Below are 26121 nucleotides of genomic sequence, written 5' to 3'. Positions count from 1 at the left end.
CAAACATGATAGGGCATGCATCTCCCTTCTCACCCAGAATGCCACGTCCTAATTGCATGTCACCTCCTTAACTCACAAATCAAATACAGCCCAAAGTACATATACCCCACAGGATTAGGAGGCAGCAATGAACATCCTTCCTGGCTATTGTACTCACAGATTAACAGTATAATCCAAGAAGAAGTATGGAAGCAAAGTGGAAAATTGAGAGACTTGACAGAATTTGAAACCCTAATAACAAAGTACTCAGAGCATTTGTTGGGTCTTATATACAAATTACTACTGAAATATGACTCGGAATCAGAACAGGTGAAAAACTGCATTATAAAATGGATGCAGAATTTTAACAGAGCAATAGAGATGCAACAGTGGGAATTTCAATGGAAGGTGAACATAAAATTTACAGTGAATAGTACCTTGAGGGAAAACTGGTATAAAATGTACCTACGCTGGTCTATTACTCCAGTAGAGATTTCAAAGATGAACAATAAATACTCTGGGGATTGTTGGAATGTACAGAACAGAAAGGTACTTTTTAATCATATGTGGTGGACATGTTAAAAAGTTCAAAAAATTTGGAAAACAATACATTTGAAGATGCAGCAAATCTTGCATATAGATTTTCCTTTTCCTCCGGAGATTTTAATGTTAACTATCACTAAGCTTTCTTTATATATGATAACGGCAGCAAGAATCCTCTATGCTTCTTGCTGGAAAACAAATCTGATTCCGTCTCTAGACGATTGGTATCTTAAACTTTGGGATTATGCATCAATGGCCAAAATTACTACAAATATTAACTTGCAGTTGTCTGTTTATTATTGCTGGTAAATGACTGAAATAAATATACCTATCAATCTCTGCATATATTAAGAACAAATCTGAAGATTTTATTTCTCAGACATAGGAACCATTTATTCAATATAATATATCAGGATTTGGTTCCCCATCTGATTTGGTTTCTTTTTGTAGAGAGATTCAATGCTGAATGCTCTGTGTATATAACAGGTACACTAATTATTGACCTTACTGTTAATGTTTTTAAATCTGCAGACATTTATCTTTCAGATTGAAGAAGGGGAGAGGGAGATGATGGTGTAAAGAATTCAGGTGGAAGTATACAGATTGTAATGAGAATCCTTGTAATTGCATCATCTGATCACTTTTTGTTTTTCTTTTCTTATGTGTTTTCTATTTTTCTGTTTATATTATAGATAAAATATTTTATTTATATATATATATATATATAGAGAGAGAGAGAGAGAGAGAGAGATTAGGAGGCAGCATGCTGGACAGCAGAAATATGTTCACCTGCTCTCCTCCCCAATGTGCTTAGGATGGGCCAGTGGACATAACTATACCAGGCCATGCAAAGGCCTATTGGGCATGTGTGGTGGCTCCAAAATGGCCACCACAACAGAGGGCAGGCCGGGAACAGGCCAAAGACTGTCCAAACAGAGTGATGTGTACATAAATGGAAGCCAAATGGGGTGAGGGGAAACCTTTGGAGACCCCCATCCCCCACAGCCGTTATCTAAACCCCCAGACTGGGTGGCAGTAAGTAGAATTTAATTTTTTAAACTAAAAAAAAATTATTTTAATCGCGAACCTCCCCAAATGGCCAGGGTGGGGTTCAGTCTGATAAGAAACCAAACCAGGACCTGTCCACCCATTCATGGCTCCTACTTCCCCAATTGCCCTCCCGCCATATGCAGATCTGCAGGTGCAGAGATGGATGGGTGAGGGGAGCACCTGTACTCTCCAGACCTCACTGGAGAGTGGGGTGGCAGTTCCAGAGCACCATAAAGGGTACACCTGTGCACATGGCCATGTGGGCAGGAAGGGGGCAAAGGATCATGGCAGCTTGCCTGTAGTTCCCAAGCCTGTGTTCCCCGAGATAACACTCCCCACTACCTCGAGCCAGAACCCATCCTGGCTCTATTCAGAGAACCCATGGTCTGATACTCTTGTGAGGGAGGTATTAGGTGGAAAAGGGGATGTTTTGCCATCTGGCATCATGGTAGATTTGTCCAGGCAGCTCACTTCTCTCCTCTCCACTCCTCTCTAGGGGTGTCCCCATGGCCTGTCACTCTCATGCCCGGCCACAGGGGTAAGATGGAGATTTCCTTGAAGAAGGATCTCAGCTGACCCAAGACTGCCCTCAGTGATCTGTTCTGCTCATGAGCCAGCCTGTATGGGCATCCATCCCAAAAGGGGGTTCACCCTGCCCTTCACTACCCTTTCTTGGTTAAAAAAAGTAAAACTTGTCTGCTCCGGAATCCCTTTAGAGGGTCAGTCTTTCAGATCTCATTCTTAGCATACTCACAAAAACTAAGTGGAAGGACAGTGCAGGCAGTGGGCTGCGGAGTGTACCCTTCCAGCAATTCAAAATCTCCAGGACAGGACCAGCATTGCGGCATATGTAGATCTCAAGGCACATAGATTCCTGGGAGTACAGAGCCCAGTTTGAGGCCATTGGGGGCAGCAGGTAGGGATGCACATACCAACATTGGTGTGAGGGTTGTCAGGGCGCAAGGTTTGACAGGGGTTCAGTGGCAGTTGCAGAGACCAGGACTGCATTTGCCTGAGTGCCCATCCTTGCAGCTTTCCTGAATGGACCATCCTTCCTCATTGCCTGTAGTCTGCCACTCATGACCAGCCAGCCCATGGGCAGACGGGCAATTGTCCCGCGCTCAGACAACCCACTGCTACCCAAGTGGCTTCAACTGTGCATTGTCCTACTCATGAGTGAGATTTAGGGAGCAAACTTCCCCTCCCAGGGAAGGGGCTTGACCCCACCTTCACCACCCTTTCTGTATCTAGAATAGAACTTGGTTGCTGCAGCTTCCCTGCTTGGGTCTGCCTTTGGGCTCCCCTCTCCCAGTACTGTGATGGGATGCCCTGCTTGTGCTTCCACTTGGTGTGTCTGTGCTTGTTGACTCTCTTGTCTGTTGCTCCCCAGCTGCTGAGTGGCTTGACAGGCTGGCCGGTACGGGATGGGGCGTGTTGGCATCCCTGTAGCCCAGCAATTGCATAGCTGCATGGATGACAGGAGGGTCGGGGCTGGTTTTTCCGAGCGGCTCCCAGCAAGAAGTGCCAAAAGCCTGGAGCAGCCACATCCTGGGGGGTGGGGGGTTTTCTGCACCACCGCCTATATGATTGGAGTCAGGAAATAGGCACTTAACTGCAGTTAGGGACGGGTCTGGTTTTGGGTGTAATGCTTCAGTGGCAAAAACTGCAGTTATCAGCAGCAAACCATTGAGAAAAGCTGCAGTTATCTGCAGCAAACCATCGAGAAAAGCTCAGGTCAAAATTGGAGTTTGTCTAGGCAAACTGGAGTTAACTTATGAGGCTGAACAGGGAGGTTTTCACATTTGGGCATCCTGCAGTTACAAACACTGCTAGCTTTAATTGCAGTCAAACTGTACATCTGAACCAGCCCTGGTAGCCATACTTAGAATTTGCCAGCAAATCTGGCAAATCACAGACAATTTATTTCCCCTCTCATCTGCCTTCTATACTTTTCCCTTCCTTGATCAGCTGCTGGGTTCTGGTTACTGAATGCACTCTAGAATCACAGGTGGGGGTTCATCTGAATGATGCAACCACATGGAGCACTGCCAGCTAGCGATTTTACTTTGGAAGGGCAGGTGTCCATTCACATATTATCCAGATTTACATCAAAGTCCATGCAAGCTATCAGGGAGCACTCCAAACACAATTCAGGTTCTTCATTGAGCATTGAAGCTTAGCCCGATTTATGTCCGGGGTAAAAATTTCCACTTTTAGCATCAGGGTTTGGGGCAAATTCAGAATATCCGATATGCCCCGTAACTCGCAGTATTTCACCCTTCTTAATCCCTCGGTAAAGCCTGCTCTCTGGGAAAGGCTGTAGACAAGTGCCGACAGCATGGGAAAACCCAGACACACTCTATTCCACTCATGCGGTTGTATCAGGGGCGTAGCAAGGTTGGAGTGGGGTGGGCCCAGAGACAAGATTTTAAGATGCCCCCCCACACACTGAAGCTCAGCTCATGAAGTGAAGAAATCTTAATATGAGGCTTAATATGTTATATATATATATATAACACCTATGTGCCACAATAGAACATCATCCTAATTTTTTTTTTTTTTAGGATTTGTCAATTGTGGACAATGCAAGTCATTTAATTGTACTAGAGAAAGACATGCTGTTCTGGTAGTTCCAGGTCTTAACACTCACATCAGTTTCGGAGGATGAATACAACTGAAGGAAGCCCAGGCGGCTGTGCGGCTGGGGGAGTCAGTCATGTGACTTGCCTCGGGGGGGGCAAGGCAGTGGGCCCCCAGACAACTGTCTCCCCTTGCCCTATTATAGTTACACCCCTAAGTTGTATCATTCACAAGCAGCTCCCAGAAACATGGATAGCACCTAAAAAGCAGCTTCCATGTGTCTTCTTGTGAAGAGCATCTCTGTGAATTGACATCATGTGAAGTAGTGGCAGAAGAAAGCAGGACACAGGGTATACTACAATTTGTTGTATGTCACACAAAATCTGATGTGCCTAGTGTGCTCTTACCAGCCAATTTGACTTCTCATCTCTATACTACTTGGTTTGTATCAGAGTTCCATTTTCAATTATATAAGCTTAAACAGGACAGGCTACAATTTAATCATAACAAATATACTCAAGCAATTGTCACAAATCACCCATTCCATTTGCAATTAATAGAACTAGCTTGAAAAACTGTTAAGTGTTAAGAGAAGAAAATGCTGTAAGTCAAGATAAAATATCTATAAATCTGGCTTCGACTCCTTCAGTCCAATAGGATATCAAGGTTAAAAGCACAAATGATCAGCATCAAAACACATCTGGCAACCTGACAAAGCACTTTAAAAATGAGTCATTCTTTACTTTTGCTAGAATGTTATTTAACCCAGAATTACTGTGCTTGAGATTTATATCAGCCTCCCAGACATGATGGAGCTTTAGCAAGCAGCTTCACAAGGTCATGGGCAATAACTACAATTTTGCTTCTGGGCTGGGAGAATGGGAGAAACAAGTGGAATTTCAAATATCCAAGATACAGATTACTTAAAATTACACTTAAACATATAAGATGCAAAACTACTCCAGCTCACTTGGCAAAATCATCTAAACATGAACACAAACATCTGAAAAATTATAGCCTGACAAATATATCCACTTATCAGTCATATCAGCAGTGGAAAACAATAAGGTATATTTTTCCTGCCAAAAATAAGAGATGCAACATAAATTGCGCATATGCCAGCATTAATAGATGGCTGGGGAAAGTTTGAAATTGCCTTTGTCATATGCTGTATAAACATCTCAGAAGGCAGAGATCTGGGCCACAGGCCATTAGGCGACTAGGCCTTATGGCTTCCCAATTCAGTTTCTCCATTTGGTATAGCCCTCATGACTTCTTGGGAATAGTCTAGTGAGTAGAAGTACACTTTAAAGGATTGCCAGAACATAACAGTATTGTCATTTCCAAGTTTCTCTTCAATTGCTGGGTGGTTCTGTGATGTGCACTAATAAGGAGAGATTCACATGTTCAAGTGCCTTGTAGAACTTCCACATTCATAACATAATACATGAACTTACTATCGGAAACATTCTGTAAGAGCTTAAGGAGGAGCAACCGTGACTGAGAAGAGACTACTCCTCTTTCCATCTTCCCCAATCAAACTTCTTAACTTGGGACCATTTCCTCCCCATAAATTGGAGAGCAAACTCCTTTGTTTCTTACCCCTCCAGCCAAAATATAGTGTGCGTTAATGCCACCTGAAGACTGTTTTATTTGTTTATCCTCCCCTGTGTTCCAAAGCAATCTGTGAGCCTCTCCAATCTGGTCCTTTGTTCCTGCAATAACAGCAGATAAGAACACTATTTCAGTGTTTAACTGTTTTCTTGTGGTGTGTGCTCCTTTTTGCTATAACTATCTCACAGTGAAACTTGAAAGTGGTTTTCTGTTTTCTTTCTTTTTTTATACTTCACATATCTGAAAGTAATGACTACGTTGGCCCTGATCCAACAGTGCATGAATCAGGGCACTGCACACATAAAAGCTGTTCTCATGAGCAGCCAAACCCAGGCCAGGGTAGCCCAGCCTGGGTTAGGCTACTCGTGTGAAGCACCGAGATCCACATAGATCCTGGAGCTGCCCGCCTGCCTAACCCCACTTTTAAGCCTGGCCGTTAGCCAAGGTTAAAGGCCCACCCTTAACCCCGGTGCAAGGATTGTGTGTGCTGCTTGCCCAGTTCACTGACAATGACAGTGATCTTTTACAATGGCTTGTTTTATGGCAGAAAATTACAAAAACTTCTGGCACAAACAATATTTTATTCATTCTTTCATTCATTCATTCATTCATTCATTTATAAATGCACGTATGTTCAAGTTGTTTTGCAATCCAGAAGGTCTGAGTGAGAACTGTGAAGCATGTGTGGTGCTTTTATTTTATTTTTCTTTAGAAATGCCAGGCTGGTTGGACATTTCCAAAAACCTCACTCATACTATTTACACTGGATGTTATCAGTCAGTATGATTCTGTAATGATATGAAATGTTAAGGAGGCCCTGCACATGCTGATGTGCCCCCCAGCCCCACACCCCACTAGGGGCGACCCTGCTTCTGAGCACCTGCAGAGAGTGGTTTTTATCTCAGTAGAGTGAGAGACCAGCCCTACTTCCACATTGGGGAGCAGGGAGAATGACTTTTAGGATGGAGGGCGTAACTTCAGGAGTTCCTTGAGCCCTGGCATGCCTCGTCTATCTAAAAATTTTACCAAGAAGAGGCAGATTCCTCATTCTCCCCCCTCCCCACCTCTGTTTCTCCTGAGGAATGGTGCTAATTCTTGCTCTTTTCTCTATTTCTCCCCACCTATATAACTTGCTTCAGTGGGACTTACTGGTCTCCTATTAGTGATGTGCCCGGACCGTTCCGGAAGCCACTCTACAGGCCTCTGGACCGGTCCGCGCATGGGTGGTTCGTGTTCGGGTGGATTGGGGTGGGGGGTTCCTTTAAGGGCAGGGGAGGGTTTACTTACCCCTCCCGCCGCTTTTCTCCCTCTGGCGCACTTATTTTCCATGGTAATCGGGCGGCAGGATACGTCCCTGCCAACCCTCTTCCTCCCGCTTGGCTGGCTGCAAAGTGCAAAAGGCTTTTAGAAGCCTTTTGTGTGCACGCACGCGCACATACATACTTTCCGTCGTAATCAGGCAGCCCTACGGAAAATACATGCGCCGGAGGGGGGGAAGCGGTGGGAGGGGTAAGTAAACCCTCCCTTGCCCTTAAAGGAACCCCCTACCCCAGTGCCGGACCGCAGCACCGCGGTTCCATGCGCACCCCTATCTCCTATAGGGAGCAAAATATGCTGGGAGCTAGCATGTGCAATCCTATATGCACTTACCAGGGAAGGATCTCAGACAGTTGAATGCCATGGAGTTTATTTTTAAGTAGACATGCTTTCCTGTAGACATGCTAGTAAGTCCTTTAGGTTTCAATGAAATGTACTTCCAGCTAAATGTGGTTAGATTTGCTGCCTGAGGCTGCAATTCTCCACACACTTACCTGGGACTTTTATACACAACAGGCTTTACTGCAAGTTTACTGGAAAGCTTTACTGCAAAATTGAAGTTATCCCAAAGAACCAACGCAAAATAGTGGATTTTTTTTTTACTCCGGATATAAATCAGGCTACACTTTAATAAGCAGTGAAAAACCTGAATTGCCTGTGATCTGCTCCCCAATAACTTGTAGGGACTTCAGGGTAAATCTGGCCAACATGTGAATGCAGCACCTCCATTCCAGAGGAGATGTGTGTTAAAGGGCTTTAAAAGCCCCATGTGAAAAACCTCCTGGAATCAAACTTTACTGAATTTGTTCAGAATTCTGAGAAAACATACACAGGCTCACACTGCATGGTTGACAGTCTCCTTTGCTAATCTGCAGCGAGGGACCCATTTTAATAATTAATGTTTCTAGTGTGTTCTAGGCATTAAAAGTAGCACAAATATATAGTATTCAATGTATATCACTATATATTGTGAAGTGTGTAATTCAGTGAAATTTATTTCCAGGCAGCATACTTATTTGGAAATATCAGACTTAAGTCCTTGGGGGCCTGGGGTGTGTGGAGGCCCTGGACTTTGAGGGGGGGCATTTTAGAATCTCATCTCTGGGCCCAATCCAACCTTGCTTCACCCCTGCGGACAACTACCCAGAATCTGGCCGGAAGAGCGCCAGTGGCTTTAAATATGCAGTTGCCCAAGTCTAGTGAGACTTATCCCATGCAGAAGTAGGATTCTGCAAACAGATCACTCTCTGGACTGGGTCCTGGGTACTGCGTGGGGAGCATAAATTCTACATATACATAATAAAATCTCCATCTAGCAACTAGGACTGTGTGCAGAGTGAGCTGTGCCCAATGAGGTCTGCTTATCTTAAAGGACTACCTGTTTGGTAGTATAGTATTTTAGGAACCAGAGTTCCAACTAAATGCAAATGCATCTTGTATGCATGAATTTATTTTAATGAACAGGTAAATACCATTTCCCAAAGGCAGAAAAGGCCATACCAAATAGAGCTGAGTGTCATTTCAACATGCAACAATTTAGTGCCCCGCTGTGACTAGACATAGAACTGTCTTTTCTCTTTTGTTTACTAATTAATCATTTTTTAGGCAATGCCTGTTCAACAAGGCTTCTTTAGTTCTCAGCCCAGTGACAGGGGTGGGGGAGTGGGGAGCCCAAAATAAGATCTTAAGCAGACTGTTGGACATTATAAGACAAGACATTTGAGTTCTCTGAGAAGAAAAGAGAAAGCTGGTGAATCAGGGAAGACTTAGTGTAAGCTATGACTGAATAGGAAATAACAACAAAAAAAGAATCGATCTTATACAGTTTGAAATCTGGGCAAACTCCAGAGAAAATGTGTGTGATTTGGCTTATTTAATTCCTATGAGTTTGGCAGAGATGTATAGTTTTAAACATGTAAATATCTGGCTTCCCCCTACCTTGTAATAACTACATAATCAGGTGTATGTGGAAATGTGAATTACAATTCTACAGAAAGTTCTTATTGGTGTAAAAGGCTTTTCTTTTTTTATCAAGGTCACTAATGCTCCTATTCAGTCTATGAGCAGCAACGCTCAATTTGCCTTCACAGATTGAATGTAAGAAGACACAGCTGGTGAAGGCGCACAGTGACCTGAGAAGAGCCAGTGCTTATCTCAGACATAATATGATATTGAAAAACTTGAGTGATTTTCTTTCCCCCTAATCCTTCTCAGAAAGAGGTGAGCCTGGGCAGGAAGGTCTGTAAACCGAACAGCGTGAAGTGTAATAAGGAAGAGTCTTCCCTGACGTCTTCTTTCCCTCCTTATGCCATCTACTATCAAGAAGATTAGATTTATTGTACTTTCTTATCTGTTCTCTACTTATTTTAGCAACTTGCCATGGCTTTGTTTCCCAAACCTTCACTCATAGCCCCATAAGTAATATAAAATACAAGAAGAATAGACATAAAAATTTCATTGACCTATGTAAAACTCTTAACAGATGCCATTAGGAAGGCTGGAGAGAGCCATTCTTCGGAGCACTTCAGTCCTAACGTATCTAGATTTGTGGATCACTGGAACATGGTATGCTGACAATTTTTGACAACGTACTCCATGCTCCAGTGCTCTGGAAACACAAATACGTTTTGCTTGGAATTACATGAGTCTATATTCCAAAATACAAGTAACTCAATGCTCATTCACAAATGCAAGTGGGAGTTTTTTCCCCTCCACATAATAGTGCATGTACAGACACACAGAGGCAGATTACTGCAGGCGATAGAGGCAATTGCCTACAGAGGCAAATCCTGGGGGAGCAGCAAATCTTGGGGTGGAGGAAAGTTTTATCCTTTTTATAAAAAAATGTTAAATGCTGCTGTGTGGCGGTGGTGGGAGATTAAGCCTTTTGCCGCCCCACCACCACAGCAAGGAGGGTAGGCATGGTGAGGAGGAAGCCCCCCCTTTTAATTCTAAATGCCCCCTCAGTGACAGGATGGGGGCAGTGAAGGCTGCACAGAAGCGGCTGCGGGGAGCAGTGGTGAAGGGAAAGTCACCCCTTTCACATTAAAATGCTGCTGCCTGCATGGTGGAATGGGGCAGCAGTCACTGCAGCGAGGAGGGTTGTGGTGGGGGAGAAATTTCCCCCATTTACCTTAAAGCAGCATCTGCTGCCTGCCGCTGCATGGAGGAACAGCGAGGGAGAGCTCCTTCCAGCAATTCCCCTCCCTCCCCAGTGAGTGCACTCCCCCAATGCAGCCCATTTTGGACATTACTATGGGCTGCGTCGGGGACGTGCAGTCATGGGGGGGCTGGAAGGAGCTCTCCCTCGCTGTTCCTCCACACAGCAGCAGACAGTGGATGCTGCTTTAAGATACATGGGGGAATTTCCTCCCCACTGCAGCTGCTGCCGCCCCATTCCACTGTGCAGGCAGTGGCATTTGAATGAAAAAGGGGAGACTTTCCCCTTGTCCCCCATTGCCTGCAGCAGCCACTGCAAAGCCTTCACTGCCCCCCTCCCGCCACTGTGGTGACATTTAGAATAAAAAAGGGGGACTTCCTCCTCACCACCCGTACCCTCCTCGCTGTGGCAGTGGGAGTGGAAAATCCTTGGCCACCTACAGGCGCAGTGGCCCTATTCACACGTAATACAGGGCCATGGGTCCAATGGACCTGCAGTTCTGCTCCCCACCCCATTCTCATGTCCAAATTTGAACATAATGGAGAGCAAGGAACCTGCAGTCGGCGAGACTACAGAGAGAAGGAGGAACTGGCTGTGAGGGCTTCCCCCATGAAGGACAGCCCACACAGCCATCGCAGCTCAAGGGAAGGAGTTTCCTCCCTCAACTCTAATTTGAAGGAACTCAGCCTGCAGTTTAGCATTCACATAGGAACATAGGAAGCTGCCATATACTGAGTCAGACCATTGGTCTATCTAGCTCAGTATTGTCTTCACAGACTGGCAGTGGCTTCTCCAAGGTTGCAGGCAGGAATCTCTCTCAGCCCTATCTTGGAGAAGCCAGGGAGGGAACTTGAAACCTTCTGCTCTTCCCAGAGCAGCTCCATCCCCTGAGAGGAATCTCTTACAGTACTCACACTTCTAGTCTCCCTTTCATATGCAACCAGGGCAGACCCTGCTTAGCTAAGGGGACAAGTCATGCTTGCTACCACAAGACCAGCTCTCCTCTCACATGTAACACAGGCTGCATTTGTTTTTTGTTTATTATTATTATTATTATTATTATTATTATTATTATTATTATTACATTTATATCCCGCTCTTCCTCCAAGGAGCCCAGAGTGGTGTACTACATACTTAAGTTTCTCTTTCACAACAACCCTGTGAAGTAGGCTAGGCTGAGAGAGAAGTGATTGGCCCAGAGTCACCATGAGTCACCCAGAGTATCATGGCTGAATGGGGATTTGAACTCAGGTCTCCCTGGTCCTAGTCCAGCACTCTAACCACTACACTACGCTGGCTGAGTGCACTTTTAAAGTCAGGTTGTGGTGGCGAAACTCACTACAACCCGGGGATTCAAACTGAAGTTTGGAGAGCAGAACCTTAGGTCGCTCCCCCATGAAACCAGAATGTTCAAGGAGTGTCCTGCATTCGGACGTACAAGTTTGGCAAACTCTGGCCCCTTCAACTCCAGTTTCACATTACACATGAAATTGAATGCGGCCCACAAGTGGGAAAGGACAGGACAGTGGAGGAGAGCACCAAGAGACAGGCATCACCATATCCATCATTGTGGACACATTTTTTAGCTATTAGGATGAAACTGAAATGGCTTCAGCCTGCAGCTGCCTTCCCCCCCCCCCCCATCTCCATTTCACATTATCATTTCTCTATGTGTAACCATGTAGGTATGTTTAATTCTGAGTCAAACCATTGATTCCTTAGACCAATTACAGTACTGTGGCACAGGGTCTACTGTAGACTGTGTACTCCAGCCTCAGAGCCCTCTTCAGACACAGGGTGGGGGAGGGGGAGAGATAGCAAATACTGGCTCCTGTGATTGGCTGACAGTATGAAGCCTCTGGATTGGCCAGGATTGGCATAAACAACCTTCTGCTTTTAGCTGTTCAGTGTAATAGCTAGGGATGTGCAAAAAATTTCGGGCACAGATCGATGTGTGCCCGAAACGAGCAATTTCAGGTGATTCGGGTCCGAACCGAATCACCCCCGATGTCCCCCGATATTTTTAGGGGCCGATCCGAATCACCCCTGATTTGTGCCCAAAAAATTTGGGTGATTCGGGATGACGTCTCTTTGAATTTCCCGCCTTTTTGCCTCCATTGATTTGAATGCAAAAAGGTCTGATGTGACATCAGCTTGAATTTCGGGTCCCAGGGGCAAAATAGCAGGGTGGGGTGGTAGCTCCTAATGGGTGGAGGCTACCACCCAAATTTCAGGGGAATTGGGCAAAGGGCTGATTTTTGGGGAATTTTTGAAGTTTTAGTGTCTTTGGGGCAGTTCGGGGGCATAGCGTGGGATCTGGGCAAAAAGAGTGGGGTGGGGTGGTAGTGCCTAATGGGTGGAGGCTACCACCCCAATTTCAGAGTGATTGGGCAGAGGGCTCATTTTGGGGGAATTGTTGAAGTTTACGCGTCTTTAAGGTTTTTCCCCATAGAGAAGCATTGAGGTGTCAGCAAATGTATAGCTTCATGCGGGGGGCAAAGCGGTGGCCTAGAGCAGTGTGGGGTTAGTGGTAGTGCCAGGTAGGGTCAAGGAAGCTACCTGAATTTTTTCAAAGGATTTGGGCAGAGGGCTGATTTTTGGGGAATTGTTAAAGTTTATGCATCTTTAAGGTTTTTCCTCATAGGGTATACATGGAGCTTTCAGCAGCCCCATAACTGTACTTGGGGGGTGCTTGGGTGGCCCAGAGCAAGTGGTAGTGTAGTGCACATAGGGTGCCAACCACCCCCATGGGTTTCTAACCCATGGGGTACAGGGTTCTGTTGTTTCAGAGGTATTCTGAGTGTGGATTCTATGATAGCAAATTAGAGTGGATTTCATGGTGTTTCATTGAAAATCTCATTAGCTATTTTAATCATTTACACAAACATACATGTATATATTCTATAGTGACAAAGTATCTCAGCTAGGCATTTTAAAAATAAATAAATACATAGTGTTAAAATGGGGGGAAATTGTGAGGTACAAATGTAGCAGTACCTGAAAGTTTGCCAAATGACACAAGAGCACATTCATGCTGAATGAATGTGCTAAGATGTCTTCTGTTTGTTCACAAGTGTTCAATATATAAGGCATCTGTGGGGATGTTTTCATGAACTTGAGACACAAGTTGTTAAAGCACATATTGACAATATGCATGCTGTGCCTCTTCACTGGAAAAGGAAGAAGTGTTACGTCTGTCACCGTTGCTTTCAGCTTTCCCCATGTGTTGACATGAAAGAATTCTTAGCCCCTGCTAAATCAATAGTATTGTACACAACTATTGTTGTCCAGGAGAATTAATTAATAGCAAGGGGGAAGGATTGGTACTTATGTTCTGCAGAATATGTTGCTAAACTGTATAGCATTTTTAATTTGAGTAGAAAGACATAACTGCAAAACTCCCAATTACCTTTATGCAACATCAGCAATACTTTGACATAGTGACAGTGCTAGGTTCAGATGTGAAAAACAGAGGGATACTGATAATTAAAAACATTTACTATTTTGAAATCACAATGCAACATAAAAGTACAATTATAACTAAGCATACTTGATTTTTTAACAGCCCCATTGTACATGGTAACCAGAACATACAATCTATAAAATTATTAAATTCCATTGAAGGAAACATTTGTGTATGTTAAGTTATATATCGTATTGTCTTGTCAGGACTGTTATTGTAATAGTTTGTCATAGTGACCTTCAAATCACATCAGCTGACATTCATGGAACCATGTACAAAATTATGTCCCAAAAGCAGGGATGAAGAACTAACCACATGCTGGTAGAAATAATGTAGCATTGCCTGGCTGCCTAAGGTATGGTCCAAAGACACATTATGAGAAGACACATGTTGCTAAAGCAAAGCTGTTCTGGATGTGGTCACTGCTTGGATGGAGGATTTTTTAATTATTATAATCTTTAGGGGTGTGTGTGTGTGTGTGTGTGTGTGTGTGTGTGTGTGTGTGTGTGTGTGTGTGTGTGAACTCTCAATAGACTTATGTATGGGGTGGTATCAAAATGTGCTAAATAAACTAACTTGGGAAAGTGAGGTATGTTGAAAAAAAGACAGGATATGCATATAATAAATATCTCACCAGAACTGTTACTAAAATGGTTTCAAATAAATAATTTAAGAAGAATGGACACTATTGGTTACTGGTAGTGATTTGCACGAACTGAGGTTCATGCACAGGTTCGGCACTGAACCAATTTGGATGAGGGCCTAACTGGTTCGGCATCACTGGAGGTGGGGGTGGTGGCAAGCAGGACCTTTAAAAGGGAGTACAGCAGGTCCTTACCTGCTCTCCACTGCTCCATGCAGCTTCCTGCTGTGCTGGTGCTCCCCCCGCCAACAACCCATGTATGGTGCCAGCATATACATGGTCTCCGTGCATGCATGGATGCCATTTGCATGGTCAGCAACACCATGCTGCGCAGGTAAGGACCTGCTGCACTCCCTTCTAATGGTCCCACTTGCTGCTCTCCCATCCGCGGAAGCACCAAAACAGTTTGGCCCTCTCCTGAACTGGTTTGATGCCAAACCTGTGCATGAACCTTGGTTCATACACATCCCTAGTTACTAGTTTCTGAAAAATATACATCTCACCCAGTAAGATCAAAACTAGAAATTCAAAAAGCATATGCATAAGGACCATAATATTTCCATTATTTTTTAAAAAAACAACTTGATTGATTTCATTTGAGCTATTTTGGTTGAAACTGATGTCATCTACCAAGTGTGGCCCAGTTTACTTCGGTGAGGTTTGTACAAAGTCCAGGTTTCTAAACAAATCTACACCAATTTGTTGTCAGAAAGGCATACTCTATGGATAGCATCCACAGTGGCATGCATGGAACAAAATTAGTGGAAGCCATTTTCTTCTTCTTACCCTCCTCCCTGCAGCCCTCAGAAAAGCCATTTCCAAGATATGCAGGATCCTTGGAAACTGCATTTGATACTACACCAGGGCTGTTGGGGGAATGGAGGTGAAGCCCAAAGACACACCTTCCAGTCTACCAGCAGAAGGCCTCTCTGTACAGTTTCTGGGTCTCTCTCCCCACCCCACCTGCAGCCATGGGTACAGCACCCCACACCTAGGAATGTGCACAAAACTAGAAAAGCTTATTTGACTTGAATCCAAATCAGACTCGAGCCAGCCGGTTCAGTTCCATGCATACTTGAACCAGACCAAGTTGGAGTTTGAACTGAGCCAGTTCGAAGGCTCAGAGACCTCTGAGTAAGGGGGAATCTGGTAAAGGGTGGGGGCAATGGGACTTCCATAAAAGTAGAACAGGCAGGAGGGTAGTGAAAAGTTACCTTACAAGTACAGCCACCACCGGCTGTGGCAGCAGCCATGGGTGTGGGGGAGGCGGGGTGGTGGCGGCATACATAAAGGCCATTTGTCTGACCACACAAATTGCATGGTCATGCAAATCGCCTCTGCACATGCATGGAGGCCATTTTAGTTACCTCCACACCTGTGCATTGGCCCAAACCGAACAGGCCCGGGCTATGCAAGGGGAGGCCAGTGGGGATGGGAGCAGCCCTCCTGCTCCTGCTGCTCCTCCCCACAACCATTGCCACAGCCACTGCAGGTACCTTTTTACTCCCCTCCCAACTGATCTACTTTGATAGAAGCCCCCCGCCACCCCCCTTTACTGGTAAAGGGAATCCTTACTGGTTTCCCCTTTACCAGTAGAGTTCTGAGCCGGCTCAAGTAGAACCGGACCCAGTTTGGTTTGAATTTGGCCCGAATGGGGCCCATCCGGTTTGAACCAAACCCTTTGAGCTGAGCCCTTCCCAAACTCCAGCCTTGCTCGATTCGAGCTGACTCACATACCCCTACCCACACCACACTAATACTTAAGGTTCTTTGACCCTTGTGAATGACTTTTCCAGCTGTAGGAAGGAGGGAGGGAGGGAACATTGTTTCTGCTAACCATTTGTTACACATTGCTGTTGAAGAAGCCACCATTTGTATTCATATTATGGACGTTCAAAATGAATTCTAAGAAAATGAATTCTAAGGCAGTGTTTCGCCTCTCTCAGAATGAGCTCTAGGGTGAAAGCCTAGACTTTACTGAAGTTAAAGGGAGCCATTGATTTCTGTGAAGTTAAGATTTCACCTCCGGCATCTAAAAATGATCAATTTTAAAATCAAAAGTTGCACTTATTCTAAATTTTTATTCCAAGAGCATTCAGAGGCATCAAGCATTTGGGGTTAAACTAAATATTGAGAGAATATATTTTTCAATGTTTGACTATGGAATTCCTAAAGATGAAGGAAACGAAGCTGTACAAGGCAGTGATTCGGACTTTCTTGAATTACACATCCACCAACAGAATGGATAAAGGGACATTTAATGAATCACTACACAGAAATCACCTTTGCAAAGGGAAATAAACCTGTAAAATGCATATGCGTTATTACATGTGAAATCTTTTGCAGTGTACATGCTGTGTACATATGCTAGAAAGCCACAAGCGAGCACAAGTAAAACAAGTATATAATGATTTCTTGTGTTTCTCTTCATAGAGCTTGATGTGGAAATACATTTGACCAGGCATTTAAATCTAGCTAAAATCAGATAGATAACTTCAGGAATTTGAGCCATATGCATATTGGTTGTATGTATATGTGACACCAAATCATTTTAAGCATTTTTCATTCTGTCCATTTCTCCCCCCCCCCCCATTTTTTATTTTTACAAGTTAAAAATATCAGCAGTTTACTTGGGTCACTCTCAGGCAGCAGAAGTGCAATGCACAGTCCAGTGGTTGAAATTTCAGTTTCACCCACCCAGACCTGCATATGGTAATAACTTGCCCAAAATCCCAGTGACCCCCAGTCCTATTTCTTCTGCTGTTGCCACATAACCAATTGCCCAGACAGTCCAAATTCTGGAGAAACAGACATGAATTAGTATTTTAAAAAATTACTCATATCTGGATATTTTCGTCCTTTAACCTGAGGAAGTTACACAGCAATTTTGCAATTCCCTCTAATGCAATGAGGTCAATCACACAACTGAAAACAGAATAGGACAAGTATCCTATCCAGGTTTTGGAGCAGGGTGTGCTCCCAATTTCTGATTGTGTGGGAGCAAACAACTAGGTAGGAAGAGGGAGAAATGATTGTGTTGAATCATGGTAGGAGGGAAGCTGGGTAGGCCAGTGCTGTCCTACCCAGCTTTTATACCCAGCATTTGACCAAGGTAGAAGGAAAAAGCTGTCCTATCCTACCCAGCTTTTCCTTCTACCTTGATTCCACACAATCACTCATCCCTCATCCAAGCTAGTTATTTGCTCCCATACAACTAAAAATTGGGAGCACACACAGCTCTCAACACTTGTCCTAACCAGTTTTCAGCTGTGTGGATGACATCCATAATCCACTTGCAAAATTTTCTGCCACACGATGTGGTGATAGCCAGCAACCTGGATGGCTTTAAGAAGGGTTTGGATAACTTCATGGAGGAGAGGTCTATCAACGGCTACTAGTCGGAGGGCTGTGGGCCACCTCCAGCCTCAAAGGCAGGATGCCTCTGAGTACCAGTTGCAGGGGAGTAACAGTAGGAGAGAGGGCATACCAGCAGCATCTGGTGGGCCACTGTGAGAAACAGGATGCTGGACTAGATGGGCCTTGGGCCTCATCCAGCAGGGCTGTTCTTATGTTCTTATCAGTGTTTTGTGAATTAAAATAAGAACCAATAAATGAATACATCAGAATACCTATTGCAAATAGTTCAGCTACATTTGTTTGCCAGTAAGGGATCAGCTTCTAATTCTTATAATATCTCCCTACCTCCCTTAAGGGGAAGGGGGTAACTCTAAATTCTGTCTGCACAACATTCAGTAAAAATGTCATTTGAGGTGAAGATATTGATAGGTTGTGTGTGATCCCAATAATGTTTCATTGACTTTTCCCTGGCTTCACATAACTTTCATTATCCAAGGAAACTGTTTTCCTGATAACTCACTGGTAAATGATCTCTTTCCCCCTTTCACTAATGAGGACCTGGAGATACAGAAGAGGAAAAGGAAATGAAATCTGGGGAATAATTGAACCAGTTCATAATGCTTTCCATTTTTACAAAAATAGCACCTGCTGAATTTTCTGTCTACTGCTTGGTCTGGGAGAAGAGAAATAAACAAATTCCTTTGTGTAGTGTTAAGTTATTATCGATTCTACAAGAAGTGGCACAGCAGCTGCTACCTTCATTAAAGACAGTAGCAAAATTTAATGAGTCCTAATTTGTTCAATGATGAGTTCTGAATAAATTGCTAATTGTCCCACTCCACCTTGCTTTTAAATTTTTAGCACCATTCTTCATTCTTTCCTTAATCATACACTACACCAAGGAGTCCAGGTAATTGGTACCCCAGGAAATTGGAATATAGGGCTGAATAAATTCAGACTGTTTTATTTTCATGTTTTATGAAAAGAAACCTCTCCAGAGGAGCATTTTTGCTCTCCAATGCATTTAGTGTTTTCAAACTTATATAGCAGTTCTTGTTCATAATATAATTTCTTTTTCCTTGCCAGATTTGTATTTTGCTTTCTAATGCAGTTTGGAGGAGAGGACTATTTGAGTTTCTGGTTCTGTAAAGTGTGTTTGATCAGGGAAATTTGCTGGCTTCGTTATTTAAAATATAAGATATCTGATCAGCTAGGATTTTTTTTTTTTTTTTTAAGTGCAGTAGGAAGATTGAATTTAAAAATGTGAAGCCTCATCTAGCATTTTTAGGGAGACAGTTTGACTTGCTACCAAGCAAATCCCTTCTCAGGATGGTATGTGGTGGTGATACATAGCAAATGTTGTGCAGTGCAATTTCACAAACCACTATTATGGTATTCTTTGACATGGCAAAGATGTTACTCTAGCTTTGCAGACAGGACACACATATTTGGGATCAAGGTGCCAGCTGCAGGCAACATGCATTACAGCCCTCATCTCCTTCATTGCCACAGCAACTCTTTGAAGTAGTGCATTGTTTTTCCTCTCATTTAACAGATGGAGAATTTGTAAGTAGTGACTTGCCAAAAACTTTCAAGATGAGCAGATTGGGATATGAATTCAAGCCTTTGAAATGTAAGCCCACTATCTGATGGATTGCCATTTACTCCTGTCCAGGGCTCTATATGGAACAAACTTGATCTCTGCTGTAAAGAAAAAGTGAATAAAGGTCTTAACTTGGATTCTAATCCCACTGACTCACTGACTCACTGACTCAAGGGTGGCCTTGGGCAATTTATTATGGCCCTGATCCAGGGATAGGCAAGGGTCTGGCAAATTCCTCTTACTCCCAAGGAACAAATGATGGCTAAAGAAGATGGCTTCATGCTCCCCACTGCAACACTGGGAAAAGGGGAGGAACGGGATCCATGGGTGTAGCCTGTCACTGCACTTCTGAATAGAAGTGCAGAATAGAAGTGAAAGGCATTGGAGTAAAAACCTCCACACAGCTCCTGGCTATTGAAAGCCAGCATAGTGTTGTGGTTAGAGTGTTGGACCAGGACCAGGAAGACCTGAGTTCGAATCCCCATTCAACCATGTTACTCAGTGGGTGACTCTAGACCACAGTTTCTCAACCACCAATCCCTGGACCGCTGCCGGTCCCCGAAGGGTTGAGTGCCGGTCCCTGACTGGGAGTCACACACACACACACACACACACACACACACACACACACACCCAACAACTGCAATCAAGGCACTCACTTCCTAAATTATGCACATGGCATGGAAGAGGAAGAGGAGGAGTATCGCAGAAGCGCGGGACCCTGCTTCCGCCTTGCCTCCACGTGCTGTTGAGATCTTCCTACAGCTCTCTTATTCCCTCTCTTTACAGCTTCAGACTGTATGTGGTGCGGGGGCATCAAGGAAAAGGTATGGCAGTGGGCGCCACTTGAAGGGCTGCTGGTTCTTGCATGCTCATTGTTTGCAGCCAAAGGTTGATTGATTGAAACCCAGCTGCCTGTTGCGGCCGAGGCGCCTTGAGAGGGAACGCTGTTTCCCTCTTGCATCGGTGGGCTGTTGTGGTCCCTCAGTCCCCTGTAACCCCCTGGTCTGCACTGCTGGTGGAAGACGGCGGTCCCCTTTGTGACCTCGCCAGGGGGTGGAACCTCTGGCCGGGATCATGCCGCAGTGAGGGCTAAGTGGCGGAGGGAGGGAGGGAGGAGGGCCGCCTTGGCTCGGGCTTTGCAGAAAAGGAGTGCAGGTGGACCTTCCTTGGGGGATGGGGAGCAAGCACACGTACCAAGGAGGGCTAAGTGGAGGAGGGAGGCAGCATGGTACGGAGAAGAGGCAAGATACCATTTTGTGCGTTCATGTAAAAGGGTCATTGGATGAATGGCACTGGAATGAAGTGATCCTGGGGATTTGATGCCCAGCGCGGTTTGTGTCCAATCCAAACCGATTTAAAACCAGCTGCCTGTTGCGGCCAAAGCACCTTGAGAGGAAACGCCGTTTCCCTCTTGCATTGGTGGGGTGTTGTGGTCCCTTGGTCCCCTATAACCTCCTGGTCTGCACCACCAGTGGAAGACGGTGGTCCCCTTTATGACCTCGCCAGGTGCGGGGGACAACCTCTGGCCGGGATCATGCCGCGGTGAGGGCTAAGCAGAGGAGGGAGGGAGGAGGGCTGCCTCGGCTCGGCTCACAGGTATGCGCGGGCAGCATGTGGGGCCACGTGAGCTGCGTGGCCCCTAAGGCAGGCTGGTGTGATTGGCGCATGCAGGAGGTTGGGAGGGGGGCACAGAAGCACGCGTTGTGAGAGGATGGGGGAATACCTGCTACACTCTGGTGCGCAAGGACAGTGGTGTCAGCTCTTGGACCCAAGCGACCTTCCAAGTGCAGTCAGGTGCACCATTGCCTCACCCACCCTGAACAGTGCCTCGTCTCCCCAGCGAGGAAGATGAGGCATCCACCACTACAACACCCCACGCCCTCCGCCATCTCAGAATCACCCCCTTCCCTTTAATGCCAGGTCCCCACCGCTCTTCTTCACATTTTCTTTCACCGTTAAAAAAACCCCCATTCCCAGCACCTGCCATGTAACCGTTTTTAAGGAGTTTTGGAGGAGCTGCGCGAGTTTCATTAGGTCCACCTCACAAAGTGCACATCTAAGAGCAGGGTCCAGATCAAGCCAGGTGATCATGACCAAGCAGCATTGACACAAATGAGAGATGACTAAATTAATTTCAGTGGGTGGTCCTGACTAACGTCATCTGGATCCGGCCCTGTAACTACACAACTCCTGCTAAAACTCCACCTCCATCATGAGAGGGTTAAACTGTAGATTTCCAGCTCTACTGAACTTGCCCAGCTCTCCTCTCCTCATCTCCTTCTTGCTTTGCTTGACATCCAGCCTGATGAAGCGTTTGGGGGAATTCAAAGCTTGCTTGTGTGTTGTTTTCATTGGCCCCATGTAGCTTTTGAATTTTTCTAATGGCCCAACATCCCCTCTCCACTGAGTAATCACAAGCACCCCCACCCCCACCCCACACATACTGAAGACATACTGGAGACAAATTTCTTCACCCAAGCTTTTAGATTCAGGGGTTCTCAACCTTGGGTACCCAGATGTTGGTGGACTTCAACTCCCATAATCCCCTGCCATAATGGCCAAATGCCATTGTGGTTGGGGGTTATGGGAGTTTAACTGAGGGACCCAAGGTTAACTGAGGGACCCAAGGAGAACCCCTAATATTTCATGTTTGCAAAAGATTCCAAATTTAATGATTTTAATGCTTATATTATTTTAATTGTAAACTGCCCAGAGATGCAAGTTTTGGGCAGTATAGAAGTCTGTTTGTTAGACAGATAGATAGATAGATAGATAGATAGATAGATAGATAGATAGATAGATAGATAGACTTGAAATCCCTTTACTAACTGCTGGTCCGGGAAACTGCGCATGAAGAATGTAGCGGTCCTTGAAACTCTGCACGAAGAATTTAGCAGTCCTTGACTCCAAAAAGGTTGAGAAACACTGCTCTAGACAGTCACGTATCTCTCAGCCTAACCTGCCTCACAGGGTTGTTGTGAGGATAAACATAACCATGTACACAGCTCTGAGCTCCTCGGAAGAAGAGCGGAATATAAATGTAAATAAAATAAATGTAAATTGGACGTGTGGGATGTTTCTCCACCCATAGCAACTAATTGTGTGAACGATTGAAGGGAAGATAGCCACACTCAGTGCCAAGGGGAGCTTCCTTCCCGGAGCTACTAACAATTTCAAAAGGGCCAATTTTTGTCAGGACCACAGCACAAGGGGAAAGGATTAAGTAGCCCCTTTTGTGGGTTGGGGCCACAATCCTTATCTAGTTCCCCTGCCGCTGCTTCTTTAAATTGAAAATAAAACCACACACTGGACAAAACTAGGTATTTAATGCAATGTGTAGTTTGGCCCTTATGACAAGAGATCTACATGTGTCAGTGCTGCAATATACAAAGGTTGCATTCCTGCGAATATGCACCATGGAGCACAGTAGTTCCTGCTTCTGAGAAACTGTGTATAGGACTGCATTGCAAAATGAGCTAGCAAAAAAATGGACAAAGGAAAGAAGGCCAGGAGGAATGTGATAGGCTTTCAATATTATCTTCCTTTTGTGCAATAAAAAAGAGTGATGAGACATGCCTATTGGCTACACAGTCATATGCAGTCTTGCATAAATAATGTGGCATCTCTTAGAATGCATAACAGTCAATGACCCATCAAACGCTTAAGGAAATGATGTGGCACCTGCTAGGGGCTAGCTACTTCTGCTGTTTTGATGAGTGAAGAACAAAACCTCTTGTTTTGTGAAAAGAGCAGGTGTGTGTCTTTTTTTGGTTGCCAGTAAGTGTGGGCATGGATCAAATGTGTTCTGTGAACAATTCTTTACTTTCATAACCCACATTTGTCCTCTCTGCTTAAAAAGAGAAAGGAGTAGGTTGCCATGATGTTGCTACCACTTTATATATCAAAACCCATCAGCAAAATACCTGTATAATGCCACCAAGCTGGAATGGCACAACAGGTGGATGCAATATCAGCTTTGGGGGCAAAAAACCCTGCAACTAAAAGGTCCCAATCCAGAGAAAAAAGCAGTCATGCTCAAGTCCCTTTGAAATTAGTGGTTTTTTAAGTAGTCAGACTTTGCTTGCCTTCAGGGAGTCTTAAGCACACCTTATTTTCTTAATTATTATTTATACCATGCCAGCAGTGTATATGATACCTTGCACATTACATAGGCAACAGACAAATCTCTGCTCCTGAGAAGCTTACAACATGAAATAAGCAGTGAGGAAACAACAGGGGGAAGGAAAGAGAATGGCAGGGAAGACAGAATGTGGGCAAATGTCACTTCATGTACTTAAAGCTTGGTTACTGTTCTCATTGAGGATTAAGAGGATAAACCAAAGACCACATGGACAAAGTGGGATTGAGGAGGGATTTGAAGGTAGGAAGAGAGGTGGTACCCGGGATATGTTCAGGAAAGCTATTCCACATGTAGCAGGCAGCAAGGGAGAATGTGTGCAGTCATTGAAATGTGTGGACCTTCAATCTTGGCTGAAAGCAGTAGAGTTGAAAGAATGGAAGTCAGTGGCAGGGATATAATGAGAAACAAGGACAGAAAGATAGGAGCGGTAGGACCATGGCAGCGGTTCACTTGGAACGTAAGGGTAAGAAGTCTGTGCTGGATACATAAGAGGATGGAAAGGCCATGAAGAATCTAAAGAGGGTTGTGACCAAAGTTTTTTCCCCATTCATTTATTCATTCATTCGATTTCTATACCACCCTTCCAAAAATGGCTCAGGGCAGTTTACACAGAGAAATAACAAATAAGTAAGATGGATCCCTGTCCCCAAAGGGCTCACAATCTAAAAAGAAAAATAAGATTGACACCAGCAACAGTCACTGGAGGTACTGTGCTGGGGGTGGATGGGGCCAGTTTTTGGCAAATCGTATCTAAATTTGCCATTAAAATATATACGGATAAGCTGGAAACCTATTCATGAGTTGTCCTCTCCTTCACACCTCTCTCTCTCTCTCTCTCTCTCTCTCTCCACCAATCCCAAACACTCTAAATATTCTGTTTGTTTGTTTGTATAATTGGCAATATATGTGCATAAGCACTGGAGTACATAATAAAATTTTAATGGGGGGAGATAATGACAAAGTAGAGGTGAAATTTTCAAAAATGCTTGCGATGTATTCAAGACACTTTTATTTTCTTTGATTTGCTTATCTCCAGGATTCATCAGCTCAGGGAACTTACAACAAACCTAACTTGAGCAAAGGATTGCATCTTGAACTACTAATTCGAGGCAATGAGCTGATGACAAGCCACATATGGATTAAAATCATGACATGAATCTACAAGTTCCTGAATGTCAAATACATATAATACCTACAGACAATGAATACCCTTTTGGTCAATCCAAGGTAATAACTGTAAAGTCTTCACATATATTTGGAAGACAATTGTGAATAACACAAATGAATCCTTTAAAATAGCTGAGTCTTGAGATTATATAATAAGAATTGGATGTAAAGCTTCTCCATAAAAGAGACTTCCATTTGTTTCCTCCTCTAAATAATTTCCTCCACCAGTAAGTTGTATTGTTATGAAATGTTGTCTATGCACAGCTACAAAAGATCTACAGAGACAGGAAAGATTAGAAAGTAATCTATTCATGGCGTGCATAGAGGACATTTTCTAAAATTGCAAGATGAATTAAGTGTGGCAATAATGGCTGACACAGAGCAGAGGGATCAGGAATGTCAAAAGTCAGGGTTGCATAGCATATGAAGGGGACGTTTGTTTATCAAAAATATGTCAAAAATCAGGGTTGTACAGCATATTAAAGAGACATTTGTTTAACAAAAATATGGTCTTAAGAGGTTATTGTTGCTACTATTTTCAGTGTAAATGCATAATGAATTTATATTAATGAGCAGAAATGCTAGCCAGATCTGATATGACAGAAATGCACTCCGATTTGACAAGTGAAGTAACATCTGGGAGCACATGCGCCTACTTGGAGGATGGGGAATCAGCAGTGATCAAGATGCAGCCGCATGGGATGCCATTCAACATCTTATCAGATGGACCAAAGATCCTCTCACTTCCTTTTTTTCTTGCACTTAAAGACTATAAACTAAACTGATCTAAACTGTGGCATAATCTGACACAAATCCATCCCACTTCCCTTTTTCTCCCATGTTGAGTGTTCAGAATCAGACACATACATGAGTGTTGCTTGTGCAATACCCCAGCCAGATCCAACAGGCAGCCATGGCTACATAACTCCATCAGATAGCCAGTAGTAACACACATTGCCCTGAAAGGAGAAAAAGCTGAGAGCTGGTTTTAGCTGAATGGTGAGACTGTGGTATATCTGAGAGAGGATGCAAGAATAGTTGGATGGGGACATTTAATTTAAGGATTCATTCACAGTTCCTAACTTGAAGATGAGGTGATACAAAACCCCTCATAAAGACATAGCAGAGGGCATCGAGTTCTTCAGGTTTCACAACATCCGTCTTTAGCTAGAGCTCCTAAGTAGTTTGGGGTTTTTTTAATTTTATGCCAGAGGGGTGTTTTTTATTTAAAGAAATTTTGGTTGGAAGCAAGTTTCATTTGGTTTTTAAAACTCTATTATTTTAAGGGTTTTTTAACTCTACTATTTTATTTCCCCTTTTAATGTCTTTTATGCATTTTTATGACTTTTAAACATAGTAATTGTATTATTATTATTATATGCATTTACATTTTTAGTATTTTAGTACTTTTAGCTCTTTTAGCATTTGCATTTTTAACACTCTCATACATTATAAGTACTATTAGTTCTTTTAATGTTAATATACATCATCACATATGTAA

At 44.0% G+C, this 26121-nt stretch overlaps 1 long non-coding RNA gene across 1 annotated transcript in view; it reads left to right on the top strand.

Annotated features, from left to right (window-relative positions):
* The window catches only part of LOC128327844 (uncharacterized), a 38626-nt gene extending 12505 nt beyond the window's left edge, over positions 1 to 26121 (top strand). Inside the window, exons 3-4 of the long non-coding RNA XR_008308831.1 lie at positions 1054 to 1110; positions 24490 to 26121. This is a non-coding gene — a long non-coding RNA (uncharacterized LOC128327844). The remainder of the gene's footprint in view (positions 1 to 1053; positions 1111 to 24489) is intronic.

This window comes from Hemicordylus capensis, chromosome 5 (assembly GCF_027244095.1).
Source record: "Hemicordylus capensis ecotype Gifberg chromosome 5, rHemCap1.1.pri, whole genome shotgun sequence".
Classification (NCBI taxonomy): Eukaryota; Metazoa; Chordata; class Lepidosauria; order Squamata; family Cordylidae; genus Hemicordylus; species Hemicordylus capensis.
Note: the sequence above shows the minus strand (reverse complement) of the source record. Positions and strands in the feature narration are given on the sequence as shown.